The sequence below is a fragment of the Scyliorhinus torazame genome, chromosome 6, assembly GCF_047496885.1.
Source record: "Scyliorhinus torazame isolate Kashiwa2021f chromosome 6, sScyTor2.1, whole genome shotgun sequence".
Lineage (NCBI taxonomy): Eukaryota > Metazoa > Chordata > Chondrichthyes > Carcharhiniformes > Scyliorhinidae > Scyliorhinus > Scyliorhinus torazame.
This window is the reverse complement of record NC_092712.1, coordinates 41,787,405-41,813,045: the sequence shown is the minus strand read 5'-3', so window position 1 is coordinate 41,813,045 and position 25,641 is coordinate 41,787,405. Positions and strand designations below refer to the sequence as shown.

General features: G+C 47.3%; 1 long non-coding RNA gene and 1 other non-coding gene across 2 annotated transcripts in view; both read left to right on the top strand.

Annotated features, from left to right (window-relative positions):
• The window catches only part of LOC140424760 (uncharacterized), a 375,001-nt gene that overhangs the window by 1,008 nt on the left and 348,352 nt on the right, over positions 1-25,641 (top strand). The gene's annotated exons all lie outside the window — the stretch shown is intronic.
• On the top strand, positions 7,672-7,823 carry LOC140425908 (U12 minor spliceosomal RNA). Its single transcript, XR_011948063.1, has one exon. It is a non-coding gene; the product is annotated as a U12 minor spliceosomal RNA (small nuclear RNA).

Genomic DNA, 25,641 nt, shown 5'->3' with positions numbered 1-25,641 from the left:
CGTAGGTGTAATGGATTTAGCTAGACTGAGCCTGTGGGCAAAATTGTCCTGGAATTGACAGAAAAGGTTTTAAGAATCAATGCAGGTGCAACACAAAAACTCCTTTTCTCCCGAAGGCATTGCCTCTTTGTCTGAGGGACATTACCGGATCTTCCGTCCTGTCATTCTCAGTTATTCTACTTCCTGAATGTGCTGAACTCGAGCTTTTTGAGCTACAATGCACAGCATGTTCTTTCTTTCCGATTGCTGCGTCACAGCTGACAGAGACGACATGACAAGCAAAGGAGTTGAGCAAAGATAATTATGGCATTTTTTTAAATAGCAAGAAACTTCACAGGAGGGTTATGAAACAAAATTTAATACCAAGTCAAATAAGGAAATATTAGGACAAGTGACTAGAAGCTTGCTCAAAGAGGTAGTCTTTAAGGAGCATCTTGAAGGAAAGAGGCAAGGAGGTGGGGAAGGTGAGGGAAGGAGGTCAGGGTCCAGGCAGTTGAAGGACAATGGTGAAACGATTAACATCATGGGGCTCGTTTAGCACAGTGAGCTATATCGCTGGTTTGTAAAATAGAACAAGGCCAGCAGCGTGGGTTCAATTCCTGTACCAGCCTCCCTGAACAGGCGCCGGAATGTGGCGACTAGGGGCGTTTCACAGCAACTTCATTGAAGCCCACTCGTGACAATAAGCGATTATTATTAAGTGCAAGAGGCCAAAGTTGGGGGATTGCAGAGATATTGGGAGCGATATGGAGCTGGAGATATGAGAAAAATAGGGACGGGCAAGGTCATGATGCAATTGAAAATAAGGAAGAGAATTTTAAAATTGAGTGAAGTACATAAAACATGAGCCAATAAGGCAGGGAGGTAACAGATCGACTTTCTGTTATGAATCTTATTTAAACGGAGAAAGTCTGTGGGGAACATCAGCATGGATTTGGCGGTCCTCGTGCATAAATCACAAAGGTTAGGATGTGAGTACAGCAGGGAGCTGGAAAGGCAAATGGAATGTTAGTCTTTATTTCAAAGGGAATGGAGTATAAAAATAGGAAAGTCTTGCTAAAACCAGACAAGGCACTAGTTTTTTCCCCTTTATTTGTTTATAGCAAATAATGTGGGCCTCGCTGGCTGGGCCAGCATTTATTGCCCATCCCTGAGGGCATTTAAGAGTCAGCCACATAATAATAATAATAGTCTTTATTATTGTCACAAGGAGCTTACATTAATACTGCAATGAAGTTACTGTGAAAATCCTCATGTTGTGGGTCTGGAGTCACATGTAGGCCAGACCCGGTAAGGATGGCAGATTTCCTTCCTTAAAGAACGTTATTGAACCAGATGGGCTTGTATGACAATCGACAATAGCCATGATTTATACTTTTATTTCCAGATTTTTATTGAATTTAAATTCCACCATCTGCCATGACGGATTACCCTGGGTCTCTGGACTACTAATCCAGCAACAATGCCACTGCCTCCCCAGGTCTAGACCACACCTGGAATACTGTAACAGTTTTGGTCCTCTTTACCTCAGGAAAGATATATTGGCTTTGGAGGCAGTCCAGAGAAGGTTCAGTGGGTTGGTCCCGGGTCTGAAGGGATTTTCTGATGAGGAGAGGTTGAGTAGGTATGGCCTGTACTCAGTGGAGTTTACTAGGTCAATTACTAGGGGGCATAGGTTTAAAGTGAGAGGGGCAAGGTTTAGAGGAGATGTACGAGGCATGTTTTTTACGCAGAGGGTAGTGGGTGCCTGGAACTCGCTACCGGAGGAGGTAGTGGAAGCAGGGGCGATAGTGACATTTAAGGGGCATCTTGACAAATACATGAATAGGATGGGAATAGAGGGATACGGACCCCGGAAGTGTAGAAGATTTTAGTTTAGACGGGCAGCATGATCGGCACGGGCTTGGAGGGCCGAAGGGCCTGTTCCTGTGCTGTACATTTCTTTGTTCTTTGTTCTTTGTTTAGAAGAATGAGGGTAAACTTATTGAGACATATAGAATTAACAGGGGGATTAAACATTAGTTGGTGGGGGGGTGGGGGGGAGGGGGGCTGTGTAGATTAAGGGTGACTACGGGTAATCCCTGATTCCTTTTTGTCATTTGTTTATGTAAACATGCGGGATGATGTTTGGGGGTTGGTGGGTAGATGGGATCGTTGTTATTATGGGGATTGACATATCTTGCTGATTATTGTTTATTGTTGATGGGTGTAAATGTGGGAGAAAATGTGAAAAAGGAGGAGAATAAAAATATATTGAGAGAGTAAATGCTGAGAGGTTGTTCTCCCTTGTGGGAGAGGCTGGGAGCAGAGGCATAATCTTGGAGTAAGCGGTTGCCATTTTAAGGCCGAGATGAGGAATTTCTTCTCTCAGAGGATAGTGAATCTGTGGAACTTTTTACTGCAGAGAGCTGTAGAGGCTGGGTCGTTAAGTATGCCAAGGCTGAATAGACAGATTTTTAACCAGTAAGGGAATCAAGAGTTATGGGCAGAAGGCGGGAATGTGGAGTTGAGGATTATCACAGCAGGTCAGTCATGATTTCATTGAATGGTGGAGCAGACTCAATGGGCCGAATGGCCTACATCTCCCATGTTTTATGGTTTTATGTACTTCACTCAAATTTCCAGCCTGTTGATGGAATTGGGTGGGGTGTATAATCTGTTACTGCCATTTAGTGTGTGTGTGTTATTATTTAATTTGATCTCCACTAAGTGTGAGTAAGTTTTTTGACTCTTGAGAGCTTTGCATTGCACTTCATCAAGGCCATGCTTTTAACTGAGGGTAGGAGCAATCACGTGACGAAGGGTAAGGGCCGGGGTGGGTGAAGAGTTTGCATGTTCTTGGAGTGTTTTGAATTTGTGACAATTATTCAGACCAAATCCAGCAGGGATTACTGCCAGCCTGACAGATGTAAGGGGCTGAGGAGTGAATGTTTGAACAGCAGGGTGTCCCAACACTGGGGACACTACGGGATGATCCCTGACAGATGGGCTAGTAGCAAGAAGAAGGATGGAGGAATGGCAGTGGGAAGGGAAGTAGGCAGTGGCAATTGGGAGAAGGGGAAATGTAAAATAGGGAGCAAAGGATGTCCAAGGCCATTGCTGCATCTCCAGGCTGACAAGGAAACATTAATTTAAAAAAACATCAGAATATAAGAAATGAAAACAGAAGTAGGCCATTGTGTTCCTCGAAGCTGTTCAACCAGTCAACCGGATCACAACTGATGTGACTAATATCCACTAATGTAGTGACTAATGTAGCTCTGTAGAGTCTCCTGGTAAAGCTGATAAACATCTGCGTGGTCAAGTTTATTTTTGCCCCTCTTCTCCTTCTTCCCCTCCTCTCACTGGTCAAAGGGTCCACAGCCGTCACCCTCCCGATGCCACATTTAGTGAGACAAATGATGCCATCAAACTATTCAACTGGAGAAGGAATCATGACCCACTGTGGCTGTTTCCTCACCCGATGTCCGTGCACATGCACTTTTTACCAAGAGCTACTGAGGTAAAATCCCGAATTTATACAGCATCTTTAACACACTGAAAATGCGCCAAAATGTGCACCATTAGGCAACATTTGACACCAAAGCATCTAAGGGGGTGTCAGCGGAGGTGGGTTTTAAGGATTATTTTACGAAAGAAGCCAAGAGATGAAGAGGTTTCACAGAATCGCACAATTGTTATGGTACAAAGAGACCATTAGGTCCATCGTGTTTGCCTCTGAACCCATTACCGTCTGATTCAAAGGGAGGGAATAGCAGAGTAAGGCCGAGCACTGAAGATATGACTAAAAGAAATTGAGGGGCACACAAGAGACCAGAATTGGGGAATCGGAGAGATCGTGGAGGGTTTTAAGGCTTAAGGAGGTTGCCTGGTGAGATCTCCCATTTGCTGACAGGACAACGAAAACTGTCTGACTCCTCTGCAACTTCAGAGCTTACTCCGAACCAGCATATTAGCTGTACCAGCTGTCATGCCTGCGCCCCAGGCTGCAAGATGACACGCGGACTCGGCAGAACAAACACAAAAAGGGAAAAGAAATCTTCTCCGCATTTTAAAACATCTCACAATTGCATGGCACCTTTCATGACCTCAGGATGTCCTTAAGGGCAGCACGGCAGCATTGTGGATAGCACAATTGCTTCACAGCTCCAGGGTCCCAGGTTCGATTCCGGCTTGGGTCACTGTCTGTGCGGAGTCTGCACATCCTCCCCGTGTGTGCGTGGGTTTCCTCCGGGTGCTCCGGTTTCCTCCCACAGTCCAAAGATGTGCAGGTTAGGTGGATTGGCCATGATAAATTGCCCTTAGTGTCCAAAATTGCCCTTAGTGTTGGGTGGGGTTACTGGGTTATGGGGATGGGGTGGAGGTGTGGACCTTGGGTAGGGTGCTCTTTCCAAGAGCCGGTGCAGACTCGATGGGCTGAATGGCCTCCTTCTGCACTGTAAATTCTATGTTAAGCATTTCTCATGATGTGAATACTCATGAAATGTGGTCACTGTAGTAATGTAGGAGCTGTGGCCACCGGTCCGTGCACAGCACAATCTCACTAACATCAATGTGACGATCACCAGGTAATCTGCTTGTTAGATGAGGGATAATTGACAGTCGGACACCAAGGAGAACGCCGCTACTCTTCTTCAAAGTAGCGTCATTCGATATTTTATATCCACCTGAGTCTTTGAAACTCTCTTCCTGAATCGGCGGTGGACCAGTCTTTGAATATTTTTAAGGCAATGGTGTATAGATTCCTGATGAGCAAGGGGGGGAGATGAAAGGTTATCGGGGTTGAGGTCACAATCAGATCAGCCACGATCCTAATGAATGGCCAAACAGGCGCGAGGGGCCGAGTGGCCAGTCTGTACGTTCTGTGATACAGTTGAGAGTGCGTGCTGAGTTAGGACAAGATCGAGCCCCGCTGTGGCAGTGTTTCCACAAATGCCCACATTCTAGTTTCACTTATGAAGAACGTTCACTGGTAAATCTGGTTGGGAAGCCAATTCTGGTGGAAGCCGGTAGTCAGGATCTTCAGGGGAAAGAGGAAAGAGGAGAAAGTCTACTGAAAAGAAACAGAAATTCCCCATCAGGGTGAAAGGACAGGAGGATGCAACAGAAATAAATAGCAACAACATTTACAGTGTTCCCATTAACCGCCCGCTGCAGGTTTAATAGAACGGGGAATGAAATTTAATATTGAGCTGCATTTTAGCTTTCTCAGGAGATACTGCTGAAACTGCTCATCAACTCCAGTAAATGCCATGGTATAAAGCAAATAAATCAGTACGGAGAGTGGTTCCTAGGAAACGAGCCACTTTCTGACATTTGCATTACTTTGGCCACAACCCCAGGAGTTTGATGGTCTGTGTGTGCAACCCTGCTCTGGAATATTGCTGATGTAAACTACTTATTCCATCAATATCAGGATATTATATATTTGTGTGGCTTCACTTAGGCTTCTCAATTTAAAAGACGCAAAATGTCAGTTTCAATATCACATCGCCGACTGTGATCTCATGAAGAGATTCTTGAAATTCCTTGTAGTCTTTGTGTGGCACTGTGTTAACATCAAGGTGTGTCAACTCTTTACCCAGACAGTACAGTAATAAGAATGTGAAACTCACTACCACAGGGAATAGTTGAAGGAAATAGCACAGATACACTTAAAAGAAAACTGGATAAGTACATGACGGAAGAATGGATGGAAGTATATGATGATGGAATGAGGTGAAATCGGATGGCTGGTCGTTCACATGTGACATGTGTTACAATCCCAGTTGATGTTATAACTGAACGGGAAGATCGCAGAATGGAACCCTGGCTCAAAAAACCTTTTTATTTTTAAAAATAGAACGTGGAGGGACAGAGTCACAGGACCGCTAATTTGCTTTAATAATAGAAGAGAAAACATTTATTAAACATGAAAAAATTGGTTTATGACACAACATGTCTATACTATCCCCTTAGTTTAACAATTACACACAGGTTTTAGGATTAGCACGGATTACAAAATGAATTTTAATCTACAATGGTCTCATCAACACAAAGTCCCTTTTAAGCGCACAAGATGACTGTAGGCAAATACACTCTCTCTAGTCTGAAACCTAAGTGAATGTTTGTGGATGTCTTCTCAGAATTGCCCCAGAAGATTGTCACATGAGAGTTTCCAAACTTCACTCCCAAAACATGCTTTAAAATCTTCTTTTATAATTCTTTCAGGATGTAATTAATAGAGTTGATGAATGGCAGCCAGTGGATGTGATTTATTTGGACTTCCAGAAGGCTTTTGACAATGTCCCCACATAAGGGTTTAGCAAAATTCCGCTCAAGAGTTTACTGTGTAAAATTAAAGTGCACAGGATTTGGAGTAGTGTATTGAGATGGATAGAAAACTGGTTGGCAGACGGGAAACAAAGAGTAGGAATAAATGGGTCTTTTCCCAAATGATAAGCAGTGACAGCTGTTGTACTGCTGGGATCGGTGCTAGGACCCCAGCTATTCACAATATATATTAATGATTTAGATGAGGGAACGAAATGTAATATCTCCAAATTTGCAGATGACACAAAGCTGGGTGGGAGGGTGAGCTGTGAGGAGGATGCAGAGATCCTTCAGTGTAATTTGAGTGTCTGGGCAAATGAATGGCAGATGCAGTATAGTTTGGAGAAATATGAGGTTATCCATTCTGGTAGCAAAAACGGAAAGGCAGATTATTATCTGAATGGTCATAAATTAGGAGAGGGGAATGAGCAACAAGACCCCGGTGTTCTTGTGCACCAATCACTGAAGATAAGCATGCAGGTGCAGCAGGCAGTCAAGAAGGCAAATGGTATGTTGGCCTTCATTGCGAGAGGATTCGAGTACCAGAGCAGGGGTGTCTTGCTGCAATTAGACAGGGGCTTGGTGAGGCCTCACCTGGAATGTTGTGTGTAGTTTTGGTCTCCTTATCTGAGGAAGGATATTCTTGCTCTAGAGGGAGTGCAGCGAAGGTTTACCTGACGGATTCCTGGGATGGCGGGACTGACGTATGAGGAGAGATTGAATCGGTTAGGCTTGTATTCGCTTGAGTTCGGATGAATGAGGCGGGAATCTCACAGAAACCTATAGAATTCTAACAGGACTGGACAGGGTAGATGCAGAAAGGATGAGAAGATGTTTATTCACCCAGAGAGGAGTCGGCTTCTGGAATTTGTTACCACAGAAAGCAGTTGAGGCCAAATCATTGTATGTTTTCATGAAGCAGTTAGATGTAGCACCAAAAGAATTCAGAGGGAAGGTGGGATCAGGTTATTGAATTGGATGATCAACCATGATCATAATGAATGGTGAAGCAAATTTGAAGGGCCAATTGGCCTCCTCCCCGCTTGTATTTTCTATATTTCTATCATTATGCTTTCCCTTAGCGGTTTGCATTCCGAAATCCAGACCATGTTTTCCAAATGACACTTATAAACAAAGCTTTCACTCTACTTTTAACAGTGAATCCAGTCCAGGATTTTACACCAACCCCTTTATGATTTCTTTGTCTTGACTGCTGTGCAAATCATTCAAATTGCTTTAACTCTCGATTCCCAGATTGTATTAAAATGGCATCAGACATTTGATTTATCTTTGAAGACCGCTGTCCTAATTTAAATTTGGTTACTGCTATTGATTCTTTACGTCAGAACAGTTTGTTTAATGCCTTAAGCTATTGAGTAAAGACAATTACGGTCAAGGGTGACGCCCGGGTTCCTGCAGCTTTGTGCGAGAGGAATTTTTAAGTGGGGTAAAGGTCGCCCTGCAGATGACCTGCCTACTTACTGGGATGCTGCAGTGCAGTGATCTGCCTGGCCCCACCCCCCCAACCATCTTCCCCCCCAAATTATAACAAAAAAAAGTGAAGACAGAACAGTTTGTTTACTCTTCCTTGAATTCTTCTGAACAATACCTTGGCCTCTGTTCACTTAACTCCAGTCATCTTAGACATTCTTTCTGGCCCAGCTCCCTGGTTGTTTGGAGTGTAACTTGTACTTTAGGGAGCTGTCTCTTTGCAGCTCCCTGTCCAATCTTTCTTTTGGCAGTGTTGAGAGATGTCCGCGTCCTGTCTCCAACTGCTCACAAATTCAGTTAAAACTAAAACTTAAAAACGTTGTTTATCCTTACAAGGGTCTCCAATTGCTAAGCAACCCCTGCTAGTTTTATTTATTCTTCATGCTGTAATCCTGTCTAAGCACAATAGATTCACATTTGGAATTGAAACCAACACCCACACATACAAACACCTTTGTCTAGCATGAATCTAACTATAGATTTTACCCTTCCAGGCACAGAAACATTAAATTAACCCTTAAAACAAATATAAATCCCTTAAAACTACCTTTTGTTTTCCTTGCACATAGCGCAGACCAATCATATCGAATGGCCTCCTTGTGTTGTAATTTCCTTGAAATTCTATTTCTATGTACATAGGTGGAGATGAGCAAAAGAAAGCTTTTCTGTGCCTCCTTGGTATATTTGAGAACTTAGATTCATACAAGGAAGCATAAAACTCATCTAGTCTTTCCGCATTGTATTTTCCCTTGACGTTGGTACCTTAATATTAGAACATGTTCTAAGTCAGCCTTCCTGTTATATTCTTGCACTGGCGGCCCGTGTAGCTCACTTGGCTGGACAGCTGGTTTGCGATGTAGAGCAAGGCTGGCAGCGTAAATTCAATTCCCATATCGACTGAGGTTAACCTTGGCTCTTGTCTGAGGTGTGGTGATCCGTAGGTTAAATCCACGGTCAGTACCCAGATCTGTTCACCAGTCAGCTCTCCCCCTCAAAGAGGAGAAGCTCTATGGTTACCTGGGACTATGACATTATTCCAAATTCTTGCACACTTTGGCTCTCCAGAATGTTCACAGCATTATGATGTCAGCAATTTACCAGAAACGTATCTCTTACTTTTTCCTGATTCCGGGGTATTAAGGAACAGTGGAACAGAGCTGGAGCAGGTTAAATGAAGCCAGAATATTGAGGTCCCAGAATACAATTATTTAGGTCCCTAAATGATAGAACAGTATCTGATGTCCTGACCTAATTAAATCTACATCGCATCTGACAGATGGCATCCTTGACAGTGCAGCATGCCCTCATACTGCACGGGAACATCAGCCTTAGGATTTGTGCTCAAGTCCTGGTGTGAGACGTGAGACCAGAACATCCTGCCCCGTCGGCAACAGTTCCTCCGACAGAGCCACAGCTGACGTGGGAGTTCTGTTCCTCCACACCTCCCCCCCCCCCCCCCCCCCCCCACCCCCCTCCTGGGATGCATCCAGGATCCATCCAGTCAGATGGAAGCACTTGTTAAAAGGTCACTGAAATTGCTTGTGGACACCTTCACAGATGCATATACAGGGTCCCGCTGCAGGTATTGCAGCATTTCTGCTTCTATATTCCAATCCCAAATCCACCAGGAGAATTGTAGGTCAGGGTTTTGTTGGGGGCACAGATTTGCTACCCTCTGGTTCTTTTTCCGATGACCGTAACTTGGTATTCTCTGATTACCAACCCCCCTGTCCCTTTTTCTTTAAACCTAATCAATACCCTTTATGATTTTGAACACTTCTATTAAATCTACCCTTCAGCATCTCTGGCCTCAGAAGAAGGATCCCAGCCTCTTTCATTTCCCCCATTTAACTGAAGCTCCCTCACCCTTGGTACCATTATAAATGTAGCTGTAAGGAAAATACTGGGGAAAAAAATTGTCAGGATGTACACACACCCAGATGCAAGTTTAAAAAAAAATAGATTAAAGATATATAACCATTATGGTGGGTAATGACACCCCGTGTACTGCTCTACCAATGCAGCATTTCCTGCTGTGTGCTGTTAGGAACATAGGGACATGTGTAGGCCATTGAGCCTCTGCTCTGCCAGACAATGAGATCAATCGGTGGCCCAACTCCATACACCTGTCTTTGTCCCATATCCTTTAATATCTCTGCTTAACAAAAAATTATCCATCTCAGATTAAACATTAACTGTTCCAGCTTCAATTACTGTTTGTGGGAGAGAGTTCCGAACCTCTATCACCCTTTGAGTGAAGAAGTTCATCCTAACATCAGTCCTGAATGGTTTCGCCCTAATCTTTAGACTATGCCCTCTAGTTTTAGAATCTCGAAACAGTGGAAACAGTATATTATTATCTGCCCTGTCTTTCTTGACGACTTGTTAATATCTTGACGACTTCGACCAGATTGGCCATTAATCTTGTAAATTTTAGGGCGCGATTTTCCCACCTTGTTGCGTCTGGCGCCAATCCCGTTGCGCTGGGTGCATAGCGGGTGAGGCCAAAAATGGGTTTTACACCAGGTGCCGATATTCCTGACCGCACCGATCAGGCCTCACATCGGCGTAAATTAGTACTGGTCTCCAGAAACGGAAACCAGACGTGATGATCACGCCTGGGGGCTCAGAGGCCATTGGAGCCATCGGGTGGCCGGGGACAGGACAGTGCACCTGGCACCCAGGCATTGTCAATCTGGCACCCTGGCAGTGCCAATCAGCAACTCTCAACTTCACTTTGAGATCTGGGGAACTGGTCTTGCCGGTATCTTTAGTTCCCCACTGCATAAAATATTGGGATTTTCCAGCAAGAAATTGCTTATACTCTAGTCCTCCAGATATGAACCCATTCGCCTTGATTAATTTCTGCATTTGTTTGCAGCATTTTAAAGATCAATGCAACTGCACCCCAGGTTTTTTGGACATCGCTGAATTTGGCTTCATACCAGCTAGAAAGTACACAGATCTATCCTTTCTTCGTCCAAAAAGGAGAACTACGCACTTGCGTTTTAAAAATAAATTTAGAGGACCCAATTTTTTTTTTTTTCAATTAAGGGGCAACTTAGCGTGGCCAATCCACCTACCCTGCACATCTTTGGGTTGTGGGGGTGAAACCCACGCAGACACGGGAAGAATGTGCAAACTCCACACGGACAGTGACCCGGGGCTGGGATCGAACCTGGGACCTCAGCGCTGTGAGGCAGCAGTGCTAACCACTGCGCCACCGTGCCGCCCCAACCTCACACTTGCTAACGTTGAAATCCGTCTGCCACAGTTCTGCCCACTCATCTAACAAGTTTATCTGAACAAGTACAGCAGCTATAGTTTTCCTTGCATCATTCGAGGAACTGAGAGGAACGGAATGCTGGTCATACCTGCTTGAAAGTGAGCATCAGACAGGAGCTGGTTATAGTGCCAAGGAGCCTTCCAACATTCACTGTATGGGCCTGCACAGGAAAGATCTTAAGACCATAAGACATAGGAGCAGAATAAGGCCATTCGGCCCATCGAGTCTGCTCCGCCATTCAATCATGGCTGATATTTTTCTCATCCCCATTCTCCTGCTTTCTCCCAATAACCCCTGATCCCCTAATTAATCAAGAACCTATCTATCTCTGTCTTAAAGACACTCAGTGATTTGGCCTCCACAGCTTTCTGCAGCAGAGTTCCATAGATTCACCACACTCCGGCTGAAGAAATTCCTCCTCATCTCTGTTTTAAAGGACCGTGCCTTTAGTCGAAGGCTGTGGCCTTGGGTTCTAGTTTTTCCTCCTGGTGGAAACATCCTCTCCGCGTCCACTCTATCTAGGCCTCTCAGTATCCTGTAAGTTTCAATATGATCCCCCCCCCCCGCCCTCATCATTTTAAACTCCAAAGAATGCAGACCCAGAGTCCTCAACCGCTCCTCATACGACAAGCTCTTCATTCCAGGAATCATTCTTGTGAACCTCCTCTGGACATTTTCCAAGGCTTGAACATCCTTCCTTAGATACGGGGCCCCAAACAGCTCACAATACTCCAAATGGGGTCTGACCAGAGCCTTATACAGCCTCAGAAGTACATTCCTGCTCTTGTATTCTGGTCCTCTTGACATGAATGCTAACATTACATTTGCCTTCCTAACTGGCGACTGAACCTGCACGTTAACCTTAAGAGAACCTTGAACAAGGACTCCCAAGTCCCTTTGCGCTTCTGATTTCTTCAGCCTTTTCCCATTTAGAAACTCGTCTATACCTCCATTCTTCCTACCAAAGTGCAAAAGTTTACACTTTTCCACATTGTATTCCATCTGCCACTTCACTGCCCACTCTCCTACCCTGTCCAAGTCCTTCTGCAGTCTGCCTGCTTCCTCAATACTACCTGCCCCTCTGCGTATCTTTATATCATCTGCAAACTTAGTAACAGTGCCTTCAGTTCCTGCCTTCAGATCATGGAATTTAAGAAGGAGTTTGCACAGGCCCCTGGAAAGAGCACCCTACTCAAGCCCACACCTCCACCCCTTCCCCGTAATCCAGAAACCCCACCCAAACCAACCTTTTTGGACACTAAGGGCAATTTAACATGGCCAAACCAGCTAACATTTTTGGATGGTGGGAGGAAACCGGAGCACCCGGAGGAAACCCACGCAGACTCGGGAAGAGCGTGCAGACTCCGTACAGGCAGTGATCCAGGCTAGCAATCAAACCCGGAACCCTGGAGCTGTGGAGCAACTGTGCTAACCACTGTGCTCCGTGCCGCCAGATCTTCCAGATCATTAATGTATATTGTAAAACGTTGTGGTCCCAGCACAGACCCCTGAGACACACCACTAGTCACCGGCTGCCATCCTGAAAATGACCCCTTTATCCCCACACTCTGCATTTTGCCAGTCAGCCAATCCTCTATCCATGCCAGGATCTTACCCTTAACACCATGGGCTCTTAACTTATTCAACAGCCTCCCATATGGAACTTTATCAAAGGCCTTCTGGAAATCTAAATAGATCACATCCACTGGATCTCCTTTGTCTAACTTCCTTGTTACATCCTCGAAGAATTCTAACAGATTTGTCAGGCACGTCCTCCCCTTGACGAAGTCGTGCTGACTCAGTCCTATTTTACCATGCACTTCCAAGTACTCTGCAATTTCATCTTTAATAACAGACGCTGAAATCTTACCAATGACCAAAGTCAGGCTAACCGGCCTATAATTTCCCGTCTTCTGCCTACCTCCCTTTTTAAACAATGGTGTTACATTAGCCACTTTCCAGTTCTCTGGGACCCTCCCTGCCTCCAGTAATTCCTGAAAGATCACCACCAATGTCTCCACAATCTACTCAGCTATCTCCTTTAGAACCCTGGGGCATAGTCTATCCGGTCCAGGTGATTTATCCACCTTCAGACCTTTCCGTTTCCTCAGAACCTACTCCTTAGTGATGGTCACTGCACTCACCTCTGCCCTCTGATTCTCCTCGAGCTCTGGCATCCCACTGGTGTCTTCCACCGTGAAGACTGATGCAAAGTAACTATTCAGTTCCTCTGCCGTTTTCCTATTACAATTCTCCAGTATCATTTTCCAGTGGTTCAATGTCTTATTTTTGCCTCTCTTTAAAAAAATATATATTTTATTAAAGTTTTCAAACATAATTTTTTCCCTTACAAATCAACAAAAATGGTAGCATGATACCTGCTATATATTGTTTAAATAATATAGTAAACTAACCAAATAACATGAAGTAATGCTCCCCCACCCCCTCTCCCCATCTAGAACACAAACAATTTCTCCCCCCTCCCCGGCCCCCCCCCCCCTCCCCCCCTGCTGGGCTGCTGCTATCTTCCCCCTAACGTTCCGCTAGATAGTCGAGGAATGGTTGCCACTGCCTGGTGAACCCTTGCTCCGATCCTCTCAGCGCAAACTTCATCCGCTCCATTTTTATGAACCCCACCATATTGTTTATCCAGGTCTCCAGGCCGGGGGGTTTCGCTTCCTTCCACTTGAGTAAAATCCTACGCCGGGCTACTAGGGACGCAAAGGCCACAACATCGGCCTCTCTCGCCTCCTGCACTCCCAGCTCATCCGCTACCCCGAATATAGCTAACCCCCAGCCTGGCTTGACCCGGACCTTCACCACCTTCGACATCACTCCCGCCACTCCCCTCCAATACCCCTCCAGTGCCGGACATGACCAAAACATGTGTGTGGTTCGCCGGGCTTCCCCCGCACCTCCCACACTTGTCCTCCACTCCGAAGAACCTGCTCAACCTCGCTCCCGTTATGTGTGCTCTATGCAGCACCTTAAATTGGATCAGGCTAAGCCTGGCACACGAGGAAGAGGAATTTACCCTGCTTAGGGCATGCCCACAAACACTCCTCAATCTCCTCCCCGAGCTCTTCTTCCCATTTTCCCTTCAGTTCGTCCACCAGCTCCTCCCCCTCTTCTCTGATCTCCCGGTCTATCTCGGACACTTTGCCCTCCCCGACCCACCCCCCCGAAAGCACCCTGTCCTGGATCCCTTGTGTCGGGAGCAGCGGAAATTCCCTCACCAGTTGTCTCGTGAACGCTCTCACCTGCAGAAACCTAAAGGTATTTCCCAGGGGCAGCTCATACTTTTCCTCAAGCGTTCCCAAACTCGCAAACGTCCCATCTATAAATAAGTCTCCCACTCTCCTGATTCCTGCCCGGTGCCAGCCCTGGAATCCTCCGTCCTATTTTTGCCTCTTTTATAGATTGGAAAAGACTCTTGCTATCTTGTTTTATATTACCAGCTAGATTACATTGCATCTTCTCCCTCCTTGTTTCTGCTCGCTTTTCAAGGCTTCCCACTAATCCTCGCCAATTTGTATGCTTTTTCTTTTACTTTTATGATGTTCTTGACTTCCCTTGTCTACCATGGATGCCTTGTCCTCTCCTTAGCATATTTCCTCCTCCTTGGGATGAATTTCTGTTGTGCCTCCCGAATAACTCCCCAAGACACCTGCCATTGCTGTTCCACTGTCTTCCCTGCTCGGCTCCTTTTCCAATCAACTCTGGCTAGCTCCTCCCTCATGTCTTTGTAGTTACCCTTATTTAATTGTAATACCATTACATTTGATTCCAGCTTCTCCCTCTCAAACACAGTGTAAATTATAACATATGTGGTCACTGCTCCCTAAGGGTTCCTTCATCTTAAGTTGCCTAATCGAGTCTGCCTCATTACACATCACCAAATCCAGAATTGCCTGTTCCCTAGTAGGCTCTGTCACAAGCTGCTCCAAAAAAACATCTCTTAGACATTCCACAAATTCCATTTCTTGGGATCCACTACCAGCCTGATTTTCCCAGTCCACCTGCATATTGAAGTCCCCCATGATTATTGTAATATTGCCTTAATTAGAAGCTTTTTCTATCTCCTGATTTATTTTCTGCCCCATATCCTGACTACTGCTAGGGGATCTGTACATAATCCCATCAGGGTCTTTTTACCTTTGCGTTTCCTCACCTCTACCCACACAGATTCTATGTTTTCCGATCCTATATTGCTCCATGTTATCGATTTAATTTAATTCCTTACTAACAATTCAATCCGCCCCCTTTGCCCATCTGCCTGTCCTTTCGATAGGACACATATCCTTGGATATTTAGATCCCAGCCCTGATCCCCTTGCAGCCAATTTCAATGTGTGGAACAAGCTCATTTACCTTATTCCGTAGGGCTGTTGTGTGACTGATACTCACGAATTGCCAGCAGGCATGATACCAGATCTCAGCAAGAAGCAACACATTCAGGCAAGCAAATGAGAAAAACAGTGAAACAATTAAGAGTTGACATGACTTTCCGAAGAATAATGTTTCAAAACGGAAGTGAAAAAAAGCTTTGAGATTCCAGCGTATCTATTGGGAAAACCACAAAGCAAATCAAAGCTGCAGTGATCTTGTAAATAATCTGAAATGCACATTTGCCCTGTGCGGCCCTCAATGTCCCACTCTCCTAACACGACGGCCACATCTCGAGAAATGTCTCCCTCTTGAATTACTCCTAATGGAATGCCTGGAACAGGTCATGGACTAGATGAGGAGTCCCATGGACTGGATATCACCTGTGGCCTGTAGTTTGCCTTCTCTTGCTTTAGACGTTCATCCACACCAAACTAAAGGTGGGCATTAAATACCTGAGTTGCCAACATCCCAAGACAGAAGCAAGTGAAGGCCAGTTCCATGGGTCATCTGTAAAATACTTGGCATAAAGCCCCTAATGGGCAAATGGGCAGCACAGTGGCACAGTGCAGCCTCACAGGTTCAATTCAACCTTGGGTGACTGCGTGGAGTTTGCACGCTCTCCCCATGTCTGTGTGGGTTTCCGCCGATCCTCCGGTTTTGTCCCACAGTCTAAAGATGTGCAGGTTAGGTGGATTGGCCATGATCAATGGGTGGAGTTATGGTGATAGGGCGGTGGAGTGGGCCCAGGCAGCGTGCTCTTTTGGAGCATTGCTGCAGACTCGATGGACAGAGTGGCCTCTTTGTGCATGGTAGGGATTCTACAGGGATTCTAATGGCTCTGGAGTGGAGATGGTCGATAGCAAGTCCCTGGGGGTCACCATCACCAACAGTCTGTCCTGGTCCACTCACGTTGATGCAACAGTCAAGAAGGCCCAACAACGTCTCTACTTCCTACAGAAGCTAAAGAAATTCGGCATTTCTACATTGACTCTCTCAAACTTCTACAGATATGCGATAGAGAGCATCCTATCCGGCTGCATCACAGCCTGGTATGGTAACTGCTCGATTCAAGATCGCAAGAAACTGCAGAGTGTGGTGAACTCAGCCCAATGCATCACACAAGCTTGCCACCCCCACATTTATTCTGTAAAGACCTCTCGCTGCCTCAGGAAGGCAGACAGCATTATCAGAGACCCCTCCCACCCAGGCATTGTCTTCTTCCAGACCATTCCATCAGGCAGAAGATACAGAAGTCTGAAGACCCGCACATCCAGACATAGGAATAGCATCTTCCCCACAGTTACAAGACTCCTCAACGACTCCCCCTCGGACTGATCTGTTCCGTGTAAGAACCCTATTCACGACGCCCTATGCTGCTCTTGCTCATGTATTTGCTTTGTTTGGCCCCTTGTTCCGCACTGTAACCAATCACTGTTTGTCAATGTACCATTTGTCAATGTACTCTGTTGATTATTCTTTTTGTCTACTATGTACGTATTGTGTACGTTCCCTCGGCTGCAGAAAAATACTTTTCACTCTACTTCGGTACATGTGACAATAAAATCAAATCAAATCTATTGAAATTGAAAATAATAATAGTGAGAAACAGGATTGTCAAATCAATGCCTGGGATTAAGTAGATTTATTGAGGCAGTGATGGGAGTTTCGATTCAAGGTTTTACGATGATGAATTAATTTCTTCAGTTTATCATCTCAACTCAGGTGTCAGTCGGTATCACTTTGAGTCTGAGTTAGAAGATTGTGGGGGGTCAAACCACGTCCAGTGACCTGAGCACACAACCCATTTGGACTCTCCAGAGATAGCATTGAGGGAGTGCTTTACTGTCAGAGCTGCATAGCTTTAGTTGTGAGATTCGGTCTAAGATGGACGGAGGGTATCCCAAGAGTTGAGTTTGATGAAGAGCATGCAAGCTTTCTCTGGTATCTTAGACAATGGCCAGAATTCGCTGGCTGTTGGGATTAATTTTTTCCCGCCATCAGCGCATCCCTGCCTGTGGGTTTCCTGGCGGCATGAGATGGCTTCATTGGGAGTGCCCATTGACAAGCGGCGGGAGTACAGAAACCCACTTCCAATGCATGGTGCGCCAATGAAAAACACGCATCTGGGGGGATGGCGCGGCCAGAGAATCCTCAGAGAGCATCTAGTCATTTAGTTCTATGGTGTTTTGAGACTAGTTGTCTGCAAATGGCTACGTGTTTTGCTGTATTACAGCAGTGCTCTTGATCAGTATTTCATTGGCTGTTACAGCACTTGGGGACATCTTTTTTTAAAATTAAATATTTTTATTCTCCTCCTTTTCACATTTTCTCCCACATTTACACCCATCAACAATAAACAATAATCAGCAAGATATGTCAATCCCCTCCACCCACCAACCCCCAAACATCAGCCCGCATGTTTACATAAACAAATGACAAAAAGGAATCAGGGATTACCCATCGTCACCCTTAATCTACACAGCCCCCCTCCCCCCCACCCCACCCCCCCCCACCCACCCCCCCAACTAATGTTCGATGTTATCCAGTTCTTGAAAGTGCATAATAAATAGTGCCCATGACTTGTAGAACCCCTCCGAGCTTCCCCTCAGTTCGAACTTAACCTTCTCAAGGGTCAAGTATTCCAACAGGTCCCCCCGCCATGCCAGGGCACTGGGTGGAGAGGCTGCTCTCCATCCCAGCAGGATCCGCCTTCGGGCGATCAACGAAGGCAGATATGAAATCTGCCTCCGCTCCCGTTTCCAACCCTGGCTGGTCCGACACCCCGAATATGGCCTCCTGGGGACCCGGGTCCAGTTTCACACGCACCACCTTGGAAATTACCTGAAACACCTCCTTCCAGTACTCCCCTAGCTTTGGACAGGACCAAAACATAGGAACGTGATTCGCAGGCCCACCCCCCGGCAACGCACACACAAATCCTCTTCTCCTTCAAAAAATCGGCTCATCCTCGCCCTCGTGAGGTGCGCTCTATATACCACCTTCAGCTGTATCAGCCCCAACCTCGCACATGAGGTGGAGGCATTCACTCTCCGGAGCACCTCACACCAGACCCCCTCCTCTATAACCTCTCCCAGCTCTTCCTCCCACTTTGCTTTGATCCCTTCCAGTGGTGCTTTATCCTCTTCCAGAATAGCTCCATACACCGCTGACACTGCCCCCTTCTCCAGTCCCCTTGTCGTCAACACCTCCTCCAGCAATGTGGAGGCCAGTTCCTCTGGGAAGCTCTGTATCTCCTTCCTGGCAAAATCCCGAACCTGCATGTACCTAAACCCTTCTGCCTGCTCTAGCCCATACTTCGCTTCCAGCTCCCTCAATCCTGCAAACCGACCCCGAAGAAACAAATCTTTTAGCGTCTTAATCCCCTTCTCTTCCCATTTCCGAAAACTTCCATCCCAACTCCCTGGCTCAAATCTGTGGTTCCCCCGAATCGGCATTTCCCTTGACCCTAAACGCAACCTGAAGTGTTGGCGAAACTGCCTTCAGATTTTCAATGAAGCTATTATTACCGGACTCCCTGAGTATTTCCCCGGAGCTATCGGGAGCCGCGCTGTTGCTAGTGCCTTCAGCCCCGACCCCCTGCACAAACTCTCCTCCGTTCTGACCCACTGAGAATCAACCCCTCTGACCCAGCTCCGCACCTTCTCCACATTCGCCGCCCAGTAGTAGTACAACAGGTTCGGGAGACCCAAACCCCCTGCCTGCCTTCCCCTCTGTAGCAGCACCTTTCTCACTCTGGGCACCTTCCCTCCCCATATGAATGAGGTAATCCTTCACTCAATCTCCCTGAAAAATCGGTAGGCATTGAAAAATAAACAGGAATCGCGGCAACACGTTCATTTTAATCGCCTGTACCCGACCCGCCAGTGACAGAGGAAGGCCATCCCACCTTGCCAGATCGGCTTTCACTCTCCCCACCAAACTAGTGATGTTGTACCTACGAAGCCTCCCCCACACCCGGGCAACCTGCACCCCCAGATACCTAAAATGAATCCCTGCTCTACGGAACGGCAGCCCCCCCACCCCTGCCCCCACCCCCGGCCGAGACACCACAAAGTACTCACTCTTGTCCAGGTTCAACTTGTACCCCGAGAAAGACCCAAATACCCGCAGTAGCTCCAATATTCCTTCTATCGACGCACTCGTCTCTGACACATACAGCAGCAAGTCGTCAGCATATAAGGACACCCTATGCTCTATCCCCCCCCGCACTATTCCTTTCCATGCTCCCGAACTTCTCAATGTGATGGCCAACAGCTCAATCGCAAGTGCAAACAGCAGGGGGGACATAGGACATCCCTGTCTCGTCCCACGGTAGAGAGAAAAGTATCTCGAACTGATATTATTTGTGCGGACATTCGCCTTCGGCTCCTTATATAACAGCTTTACCCAGTTCACAAACCTTGGTCCAATCCCAAACCGCTCCAGCACTGCCATCAGGTACCCCCATTCTACCCGATCAAACGCCTTCTCGGCGTCCAATGCCACAACTTCCTCTGTTTCCTTTCTTTCCGCCGGTGCCATAACAACGTTCAAAACCCTCCTAATGTTCGAAACAGCTGCCTCCCTCTCACAAACCCCGTCTGATCCTCCCCTATCACCTTCGGAAGGCACTCCTCCAGCCTACCCGCCAGTACCTTCGCCAACACTTTTACGTCCACATTCAGAAGTGATAATGGGCCGATACGACCCACACTCCGTCGGATCCTTATCTTTTTTTAGTAACAGGGAAATCGATGCCTGCCCCAAGGTTTGCGGCAACACCCCCTTCCCTATCGCCTCCTCAAACATCCCCACCATCAGGGGTGCCAACCTATCCTTAAATATTTTATAATATTCCACCGGAAACCCATCCGGCCCTGCCACCTTCCCCGACTGCATCCTCCCGATCGCATCCTTTATCTACTGCTCCACTATTGCTCCTTCTAATGTAGCCCTGTCCCCCTCCCCTAGCCTCGGGTACTCCAACCCTTCGAGAAATTCCTGCATCTCACGGTCTCCTCCGAGTGGCTCTGACTTATACAACCTCTCATAAAACTTCTCAAAAACCTTGTTAATCAGCACTGGGGCCACCACCAACTTCCCTGCCCTATCCTTCACCTGAAGAATTTCCCTTGCCGCTGCCTCCCTCCGGAGCTGACCTGCTAACATACCTTATCTCCATGTTCATAAACTGCACCCCTTGCTCGTCTCAGTTGGCGCACCGCCTTCCTGGTGGACAGTCGGTCGAAGCTCGCCTGTAGTTCCTTCCTCTTTTCCAGTTTTGCCGGGTCCCCATCCTCTGCATACCTCCTATCTACCTCCAACATCTCATCTATTACCCTCTGCCGCTCCGACCTCTCCTCCTTATCCACCCTGGCCTTAAACAAAATTACGTCACCTCTCACCACCGCCTTTAGAGCCTCCCAGACGACTGCCTTCGACACCTCACCCATACAATTGAAACCTACATATTCCTTAATTACCTTTTCAATTTTCTCACAGAATACTTGGTCCCCCAAAAGCCCCACATCCAGTTTCCACCCCGGTCTCTGCGCTGCCCCCTTCTCTAGCACCATATCCATCCAATGTGGAGCGTGATCTGACACTGCAATTGCAGAGTATTCCGACCCCTTGACTCCAGCCAGCAAAGCCTTCCCCACCACAAAAAAGTTGATCCGTGAGTACACCTTATGGACCGCTGAGAAAAACGAATACTCCCGTTCCCTTGGGTGCAGGAACCTCCAAGGGTCCACCCCTCCCATTTCCACCATTAGCCCAGCCAGCGCCTTCGCCCCCCCTGATGGGACCAGCGAGCGCGGCCGTGATCTGTCCAACCTTGGCTCCTGCACCAGGTTCCATTCCCCCCCCCACAATTAGCTCATGCGTGTCTAAGTCGGGAATAGCCCCAACCACCTTCCTCGCGAATCCCACATCGTCCCAATTGGGACCGTATACACTTAACAGCGCCACTAATCTCCCCTCCAATGCCCCTGCCACAATCACATATCTACCCCCCTGATCTGCCAGCACCTTCTCCATCTGGAAGCGTACCCTTTTGCTGACCAGCACCGCTACCCCTCGAGCCCTTCCATCAAATCCGGAGTGAAACACTTGGCTAACCCAGCCCTTTTTAAGTCTCACCTGGTCCTTCACCCTCAAGTGAGTCTCCTGCAGCATTGCTACATCGGCTTTCAAACTTTTAAGATGTGCAAGCACCCTTGACCTCTTGACCGGACCTCCTACGTTCCACGTGATTATCCTTACTGGGGGTCTCTCACCCCCCCCACCTTTCTTATCCACCATCACCATACCACCGGGCCCTGCCCCATAAGCCTGACCCGCCCCTGTCCATTGTTAACATCGAACCCCTTCCCCCCCCCTTTCAAGAACCCCCCCTACAAAAACATCCCCCAACATCCCTCCCTCCACCCCCTCTTGCTCGCCTCGTAGGCCCATTGAAGCCTGCTACCCAGGCTCCAACGTCCGCAGCCCTCCTCTCACCTCACCCCCGTTCACTAACTGACTCTAGTTAGCTAGCGCGGGTGGCTCCCCCCCGCCAATACCTCTCGCCCCATTCCGCCAAGTCACAGAGAAAGAAACACCAAAACAAACCCAACAATCCAACCCCTACAATTCACTAACATAACAACAAAAGAACAAAGAAATGTGCAGCACAGGAACAGGCCCTGCGGCCCTCCAAGCCCATGCCGACCATGCTGCCCGACTAAACTACAATCTTCTACACTTCCTGGGTCCGTATCCCTCTATTCCCATCCTATTCATGTATTTGTCAAGATGCCCCTTAAACGTCACTATCGTCCCTGCTTCCACGACCTCCTCCGGTAGTGAGTTCCAGGCACCCACTACCCTCTGCGTAAAAAACTTGCCTCGTACATCTACTCTAAACCTTGCCCCTCTCACCTTAAACCTATGTCCCCTAGTAATTGACCCCTCTACCCCGGGGAAAAGTCTCTGACTATCCACTCTGTCTATGCCCCTCATAATTTTGTAGACCTCTATCAGGTCGCCCCTCAACCTCCTTCGTTCCAGTGAGAACAAACCGAGTTTATTCAACCGCTCCTCATAGCTAATGCTCTCCATACCAGGCAACATTCTGGTAAATCTCTTCTGCACCCTCTCTAAAGCCTCCACATCCTCCTGGTAGTGTGGCGACCAGAATTGAACACTATACTCCAAGTGTGGCCTAACTAAGGTTCGATACAGCTGCAACATGACTTGCCAATTCTTTTACTCAATGCCCCGGCCAATGAAGGCAAGCATGCCGTATGCCTTCTTGACTACCTTCTCCACCGGTGTTGCCCCTTTCAGTGACCTGTGGACCTGTACTCCTAGATCTCTTTGACTTTCAATACTCTTGAGGGTTCTACCATTCACTGTATATTCCCTACCTGCATTAGACCTTCCAAAATGCATTACCTCACATTTGTCTGGATTAAACTCCACCTGCCATCTCTCCGCCCAAGTCTCCAAACAATCTAAATCCTGCTGTATCCTCTGACAGTCCTCATCGCTATCCGCAATTCCACCAACCTTTGTGTCGCCTGCAAACTTACTAATCAGACCAGTTACATTTTCCTCCAAATCATTTATATATACTACAAACAGCAAAGGTCTCAGCACTGATCCCTGTGGAACACCACTGGTCACAGCCCTCCAATTAGAAAAGCATCCTTCCATTGCTACTCTCTGCCTTCTATGACCTAGCCAGTTCTGTATCCACCCTGCCAGCTCACCCCTGATCCCGTGTGACTTCACCTTTTGTACTAGTCTACCATGAGGGACCTTGTCAAAGGCCTTACTGAAGTCCATAGAGACAACATCCACTGCCCTACCTGCATCAATCATCTTAGTGACCTGTCGAAAAACCCTATCAAGTTAGTGAGACACGACCTCCCCTTCACAAAACCATGCTGCCTCTCACTAATATGTCCATTTGCTTCCAAATGGGAGTAGATCCTGTCTCGAAGAATTCTCTCCAGTAACATTTAACCGTCGCAACACAGAACGCCATTGACTTGAACTCTGTAACAATGCAAAGAGAAGTAAATTTCAAATTTCAATACAAATCAGTAAAAAGAAAGTTGTAACATTTGTACATTTGTACATTTTCCAGCCGCTCAAACACAGTCCACAGTCTTTCTTCCAGTTCCGCTCTTCAAGTCTGTCCCAAGCCTTCTGCCCTCACGAACGCCTCAGCCGCCTCCGCTGTCTCAAAATAAAAGTATTTGGCTTTATATGTTACTCTCAACTTCGCCGGGTACACCACACCAAATCGCACCCCCTTCTTGTACAAAGCCGCCTTCACTCGCCCAAACGCCGCTCGTCTTTTTGCCAACTACACCGTCCAGTCCTGGTAGATCCGAACCTCAGTACCATCCCACAGCACCTCACGCTCCTGCTTCGCCCAGCTTAATACTTTCTCCTTCATGCAAAACTTATGGAAGCAGATAATTACTGCCCTTGGTGGCTCGTTCACTTTGGGCTTCGGCCTTAATGACCGATGAGCTCGGTCTAGCTCGTAAAGGGTAGGGTTCTCACCCTCCCCCAGCAGCTCCGCCAACTTCTTAGCGAAGTATTGCGTTGGCCTTGGGCCCTCTGTCCCTTCGGGCAAGCCCACAATTCTTATATTGTGCCGCCTTGAGCGGTTTTCCAAGTCTTCCAGCTTTGCTCGGAGCCCTCTGTTAACCTCCACCACCCTCCGCAGCTCGTCTCCCATCGAGGTGACCTGGTCGCTGTGTCGTCTCACGGCCTCCTCCACCGCCTTCATCTTCTCGCCCTGCTCTCTCACCTAGGCCGCTGCCTTTGCCACCTCCACCCTGATCGGGCCAATTGCCTCCTCCAACAATGACCTCACCACGACCACCATCTCTTTCCTCAGGATCTCCATGTGCCTCACCAAATGTTTTTCCAGCTCCACCACCATCACCTCGGTCATCTTCTCCACCGTAAGTAGTGCGGTCCCGCCTTGCAGTTCGGCTTCCGCCATTCTGTCAACACTTTTGCTCGTCTTCTCCTTCAGCGGCGAACCCGCGTTTCCTCCTTTCTTCGACGCTGCTTTTCGCATCTTTTAGCGGCTTATTGTTTTTTATCTTCTTTCCTTTCTCCTCTCTCCCCCTTCACCCTCCTTCCCTTCATCAATCTGACATTCTTCTTTTTTGAGAAAAAAAAAACTTTTACCAAACTTCCATGAATCTTCTTTCTTTCTCCTCTACATTCACCTGGGACCAGGCTTCAAACCTTCTTCTTCCTAGGTGGGAGCCATCCGACGTGGAGCACCCTCCCTACATGGCGCTCGGGCCTGCCGCCTCGACCTCTTCGTAGCTCCGCCCCCGCTGCCCACTTGGGGACATCTTGAATTGAGTTCTAAATGCAAATATTTCTTGAGAACCGTATTCCTCTTCACTCAACCAAATGCTTGCAGCTACGCCCTCTCCTTTCAAGTTTCTAGTTTACATGTTTTGTCTTCAAACAACCGTGCAACCTCAAACAGACCACTGTTTGCAGCAAACTACCCAGCCTTCAGGAGAACCGCGACACCACACAACCCTGCCATGGCAACCTCTGCAAGATGTGCCAGCTCATCGACATAAATACCGCCATTACACTTGAGAACACCATCCACCAGGTACGCGGTACATACTCGTACAACTCGGCCAATGTTGTCTACCTCATACACAGCAGGAAAGAATGTCCCGAGGCGTGGTACATTGGCGAGACCATGCAGACACTGCGACAACGGATGAACGGGCATCGCGTGACAATTACCAGGCAGGAATGTTCCCTTCTAGTCGGGGAACACTTCAGCAGTCAAGGGCATTCAGCCTCTGATCTTCGGGTAAGCATTCTCCAAGACGGCCTTCAGGACGCATGACAACGCAGAATCGCTGTGCGGAAACTGATGGCCAAGTTCCGCACACATGAGTACGGTTTCAACTGGGACCTTGAATTCATGTCTCATTATATTCACCCCCCACCAACTGGCCTGGGCTTGCAAAATCCTACCAACTGTCCTGGCTGAGACAATTCACACCTCTTTAAGCTGGGATTATCCCTCTCTCCAGTCACACTGTCTGGACCTGTAAAGACTTAATTACCTGCAAAGACTCACGTTCAAAGTATCGTCTTGCATCATTGATTTTGTCT